Below are 6,484 nucleotides of genomic sequence, written 5' to 3' on the forward strand. Positions count from 1 at the left end.
CTGGTGGGATGATGTCTATGGGGTCACACAGAGTCGGACATGACTGAAGCGACTTAGCAGCAGCAGCAGCAGCAGCAGCAGCAGTATTCAGTAATACTGGTGAGTCTTATAGGATGGGGAGCTGGCTGTCTCTTCTTCACCTATTATCACTTAGAGCATTTTTCTCTTTATTCATTTACTTATTTTAATGTGCTTTGTTGCTGTGTGGGCTTTCTCTAGTCTCAGTAAACCAAGGCTACTCTTTGTTGAGGTGTGAAGGCTTCTCAGTTCGGTGGCTTCTCTTGTTGCTGAGCACAGGCTCTAGGCACACTGGTTCAACAGTTGTGGTGCATGGACTTAGTTGCTCCTAGGCATACAGAATCTTCCTGGGCTAGGGATTGAACTCCTGCATTGGCAGGTATCTACCTGCCTTATCCACTGTACCACCAGGGAAGGGAAGTCCTTACAGCTTTTTTTTCAATTGTGAAGGAAATACATGGCTGCTATAAACCCTTAACATAGTTCAGAAGTGTGTGAAATGCAAAGTATGATTTTCTGCTCCTATGTTTTCAACCTCCAGGGTCTTTCCCCATAACTCAGAAGGATAATGTTGCCTATGAGATTGGAGTGTGTCCTTTTAGTTTTCTCTACAGAAACACAGTCACCTTTGTAAGATGCACATCTCTTATCTTAAATTTTAAAAAAATCAGACTATACATGGCATTTTGTAAATTTCTGCTTCTCCAAAAATAATTCATGGACTTAAATTTGGTTCATTTTAGGAAGGAAGTACTACAATTTCCTTAGTTAACTTTGTGTCCATGGACACTGATTGTTTCCAATGTGTTGCTTTCGTGTACTTGTGTGCTAGTTTGGGTTAAAGGGGTTCCTATAAATGGCACACTTGTGTGCATGTGCACACCTATCACCATCAAACAGGTATGACAGGCATGGCCAAGTGCCCTTTCTCACTCCTGTCCCAGGCCCTCTTCCACTGACTGAGGACAAGAGTGCTCCTCATCCATGCCTTGCTAATCGTAGATACTTTCAATACTTAAAAATGTTGCAAACACCCCATCACAACATGCAGTTCCCTGATCTTGGTTTCTAAATACAGCCCCCACTAAAAGGAACCAGGAACCAAGGCTCCTTGGAGAAATGATTGATTCCAGGGTTGGGGCAGGGAACTTAAAAATGGGCTTAGATGGACTTCCCTGGTGGTCCAGTGGCTAAGACTCTGTGCTCTCAATGCAGGGGGCCAGGGTTTGAGCCCTGATCAGGGAACTAGATCCCATATGCCACAACTAAGACCCAGCATGGCCAGATAAATACATAATTTTTTAAATGGGCTTAGAATAGCTTGCTGTGACAGAAGGTAAGAAAGTAATCAAACTATGATGGGGTGTGTCAAAGGGACACAGGAGCCAACTTGAAGGCTCCCATTGACCCAACTGGGATATTTTGAGCATCAAAATAAGTAATTACAAAAATGAATTATAACCACTAGAATTAAAAAACTCCATGCATCCTATGAGATTGCATGCTTGCTCAGTCATGTTCCACTCTTTGCAACCCTATGTAGCTTGCTAGGCTCCTCTGTCCATGGGATTCTCCAGGCAAAAATACTGAAGTGGATTGCCATTTCCTTTTTCAGGGGAGCTTTCCAATCCAGAGATTGAACCTGCATCTCCTGCAATGACATGCAGATTCTTTACCATCTGAGCCACCTGAGAAGCCTAGTAAAGAAAAAAGGAAAGGCTAGCCTTCACAGTAGAATGTCAGCTAAGAAGTATAGATAGAACTTAGAAAAATTATCATTTGGCAACAATTGTAATGATAACTGATACAGACGAGGATCAGCAGCAGATGAACTTGTTGATTACAAAAGGAAAAGTAGTAACTTGGGGCCTTCCCAAGGCAGAGTGGGGGTCTGGGAGATAAAGTTATAGTAGTCCTTACAGGGGAGGGGAGGATAGACAGAGTTCCAACTTTACATCCTCCTAGTGGATGATTCTGAAAGCTTCTCGGGGGGCCCAGCAGCCCCCGGTCCCCATGATGACCACCCTTCTATTGGACTTTCTCCTCTCTTACTCCTGCCTCCTGCCATCACCTCCCCAACCAACTCCCACCCCAAGTCCTATCTCAGGCCCTGCTTTGGTGGGGACCAAGGCAACCTGCTTGGTGGGCTGCTGAGCCCCAGGGTGTCCATGCAGCTTGGGGAGACCAGTCAGGAGCATCTGCCACGGTTGAGTTGAGGGCCACTGTGGCTGGGACTGGCGGGTTTGCTGATAGACCATGGGGGACAACAGCACAGTCATGGTGGCTCTGCTCCCAGGCTTTGGAATGGAGCACTGGAAGGACGAGGTTGCCACCTGCTGCTATGCGGGAGAGTTCCAGGCAGAGCTGTGCAAGTGCTGCTAGTTACCCTGGAGGTGCCTTCCAGAGCGTCAGAGTGACCTTTGTGGGTGACATCAGTGCACAGATGCATGAAGCCATTGCCTGAATGAGCTCACCATGGAAGGAGTGGGGAAGAGAGGAGGCTACCAAGAATGGAGGCTCCTGGGACATTCCAAAATCCACACATCAGGACAAGAGGGTGAGGCCAGCCAGGGAACCAAGGAGGGTGGGTGGCAGGTGAGGTGAGACTCCAAGCCAGCTGTGTGAGCCGGGATTCTGCTGCTGCTCTGCGGGTCCCAGCCAGGGAGAGGAGTGCTGCCAGGAGGGAGTGACTCACCCCGTCAAGGGCAGACAGCAGTGTGGAGGGCATGACAGCTTGGATGCGAGCGCATCCCTCAGACATCCCGAGATTCAGGAAGGAGGGGTCAGCTGCCTCTGGAGCTGCTGCATCTCTGATATGTCATTAGCACTCTGGAGGAGGACAACTGAGCTTTTCTCCTTTATGACTTTTTAAAAATCTGTTTTCTACTTTGAGCAGATGTTATTTTTTTGTGTAAGAAAAACCAGTGTATCTTATTTAATTTAAAGGTAAGTTAGGATATTTGTAAATTATGTATCAGCTACAGGGTTAATAACCAAAATATACAACAAACTTTTACAACTCAAAAGCAAAAAAAAAAAAAGAAAAAATGAAAGAAATTTGATTTAAAATGGGCAAAGGACCTAAATACAGACATACCTCCTTTCAGCATCCTTTGCTGTACTGTGTATCACAAATACTGCTTTTTATTTTTTCAAATTCAGTGTCCATAGCCAAAAAAAAGTAAGTTAGGTTCCAGACATAATCTAGATCCTTTAGGCACAGTGGTGGGCTAGTGATAACCTCATGGCTACCAAGTGCGTCTCGGGACTTTACACCCAGGGGAGGACAGTTCACCTGGGTTTTGGTTCAGTGGGGCTGGACTTCTAGGTGATCCCGAGCAGCTTCCCCTGGAGAGAACCAGACTCCCATTTCAGACAGCCTGTGTAGAGTCTCTTGTCCCCTCTGTGGTGCTGCTGCTTCTGTCCATGAGGACGGAAAAGTGGCCTCTGCACACTGGGTTGGCAAGGGGCAGAGGGGCAACACTGCCTGCCATGCTGTTTGTCTGCCATGACCTTCCTCAGAGGGCAGGCATGGAGGTCATTGTCTCCTGGCTCCAAGGCCAGCTCAGCAGGGCCATCTGACTGCCATCACAAGTATCCATGGTTAAAATAGATTTATTCAGCATTCACCTGTTACGTGGTAACTGAGCACCCACTCTGTGCCATCCACCATTCTGGTTGCTAGGTATGTAGCAGTTAAGGGAAGATGCAGTCAGAGTAAGGTCAGGGACCATCTAACCATCTCATCCTCTTGTTGTATGGCATCATTGACTCAATGGACATGAGTCTGAGCAAACTCAGGAGAAAGTGAAGGACAGAGAGGCCTGGCATGCTGCAGTCTATGGGGTTGCAAAGAGTGGGACATGACTGAGTGACTGAACAAAAACAACAAAGGTCAGGAACAGGAGGATGACTGTGACTGTGGATGCAATGAGCAGAGGCAGGCCCAAGGGCCTGAGCTGAGCTGCTGCTACAGCCCAGTCTGCAGTGCCTCTCCTAGTGGAGAACTGACAGTGGCCAGGCCTGGGAGCCCTTTGCAGAAGCAGCCCCACACCAGGCGAGGAGTCTGAGGACTGGGGCAGAAAGTGCTGCCCAGCGTCGTGAGTGAGTGCCCTTCTCCCAGCCTCAGCCCACTCACTGCCACTCCTTCACAAAACATTCCATGCTCACTCACCCTAGCTGCCCATGCTGAGCCCCTGGCCCCACCTGGCATGCTGCCCAGGAATGGTGACCTTGGCCTGTACCACAGGGACAGGTCACAGGCAGTGGCTCCTCTACAGGACAGGCCACACTGGAGTCATTTATAAACACATCACAGGACAACTCCAAGCCAGTCGAAAATCAATGCAGTAAAACAAAAAATCAAAAACCAGAAGTCTGCTAATGCAGTAACCATAAGCAGCTTTCTCTGGACCCTGGGCTCTGGGTGGTTTCTATGGTGATGGTTCCTTGGGGCTTTGGACCCCTGGAAATGTGGGGATCAGTGCTTCAGTTCTTCTCACAGCATCTCCATCAACTTCCTTTTCAGCTGAGTCTCCAGGGTGAGAGCCTTCTCATCACTTTGTTGTTTTGCTAGATTAGCCTGTCTTTTCTGATCTGTGCACCAAGCGTGAGTTACCTTTATAACTGAAAAGCCAATGCTTCCATTAAGATTCAGAGGAAAGTTTATAGTTTACTTATAAAAACAATAGAAATGGCTCTGGCCAAGTTGAGTTGGGTAAAGTAGGCGCCTGAGGGGTCTTCTGGCCAGCACCTGACCCACTGCGGAGCCTCTGGGTGTTTGGCAGGACACAGAAGTGAGCCAGTTGCCGATTCATGGATCCCAAGGCCTCTTGGTTTGGGCCTGGAGTCTTCCTGGCCTCTGGGTCTCCTCCTGTCGCTGTCCCCTCCCATTTTTCTTCTTCCAAAATGACCAAAAGAAATACAGCCTCCCATTTCAGTGGGGGAAAAAATTCATCTAAGTAGCTTTTTAATAAAAACAGAGGCTCTTGCTTGACCACAAAATCAATTAGTTGGTGGAGAATTTTATTAGTCAATCATGTAAGTAATTAAAAATATTGATTGATGGGGGCACCAGGGGCCGAAAGTGGCTGCTTCTCCCCAGCAGTGTGGGGCGGTGGCTGGCATGGGGGCACCGGGAAGTGATCCTAAGTGGGGACTTTTGAATCACTCCCCAGTGTGCCTCTCCCAAGGTCAAACTGGGACATATTAGACAAGGGAGTCAGTCGATCTTGGAGCCTCCATTTTCTCATGTGAAAAACAACAGGGCTGATAACATGGTATTCTTTCGTGGACTAAATGAAGCAGAACTTGGATGGTGAGTGGCATGGCTCTAAGGGTTCATGACAGGTGGGGCTGTATTCCTGACTGTCAAGGAATTCTAGGCCAAGGAATTCAAGTTCAGTCTTGTCCTGGGGCCAAGGGTAGGAGGGACAGAACGGTCAGGGGGCCTGGTCTTCTGAGTCAGGCCTCGCCAACAGGCAAGGGCTCTGCCGGGTTTTGTCTGACCAGAGGTGGATCAGGTAATGTGGGTGCCCAGCCTCCTATGCTCAGCACCCAACTCAAGTTCAAAGGGAGAGGAAATGGACTCCCCATTGGCAGGGGAGTGGCAGATTTCTGAGAGAGCATGTGGAACAAGAGCACTTTTGTGGCCAGTTTTGGAAAATATCACCTGCTACATTGGATCCCTTCCTGGAGGCCTGAGGATGGTGTCCTCGGCCTTGAGAAGCACCCATCTTGGTGCCCACTGTGGAGGGATCATGAGGGGGGAACAAACCTCCACTGACTGAGTGCCCTGCCCTGTGTCTGCCTCCTCTTCATGGCACATGCAGTGGAAATCACTGCCCTGCTCCACAGATGAGGAGTGGGGATCTGGTGGCTCCATCACTTAACTGCTCTGTTGTAAGTTCTCTCCTCCATTCTGGGCCTCCTGGTCCCCTAGTCCAGTGGATGCAGGGAGGCTCACCTCATCCTGGGAGGCCCCTCAGGATCAGACTCCATGGGTGCCTCCCCTAACATCTAAGAGATCTGTGTAATGGGCCAGGAAGATGGGGCTTCCTGTAGGGGGAGAGGAGGAACTGAACCTGAGGGTCTTCTGCCGTCAGTCCCTTCCTCCACCTCCTTGCCCACAGGGTGCAGCCTTGCCTGAGGGTCCTCAGGAGGGATCCCTGGTCTGATGGGAGCCCAGGTCCTCAGGACCACCTGGGACAGTCACCCCCACACCAGGCCCCAGTCCGGCTGCCCCTTCCTCCCCGGGAACCCTGTAAACCTCACCTGTCTGGGCCCTAAAGGCTTGCCCCACCACGAAGGCTTCTGAGCTTCCTTCCTGGCACACAGTTTTGCAAAGCCACCCCGGAAAGCGGGCCCTGGGGGTGCTTTATGCAGGCTGTTCGTCCTCTGTAAAGCCTGGCTATTTGTTTAGACTAGCTGACATTTCCATGGTATTTTATTAAAGAAAATATCCTGG

The sequence above is a fragment of the Cervus elaphus genome, unplaced genomic scaffold, assembly GCF_910594005.1.
Source record: "Cervus elaphus unplaced genomic scaffold, mCerEla1.1, whole genome shotgun sequence".
Taxonomy (NCBI): Eukaryota; Metazoa; Chordata; class Mammalia; order Artiodactyla; family Cervidae; genus Cervus; species Cervus elaphus.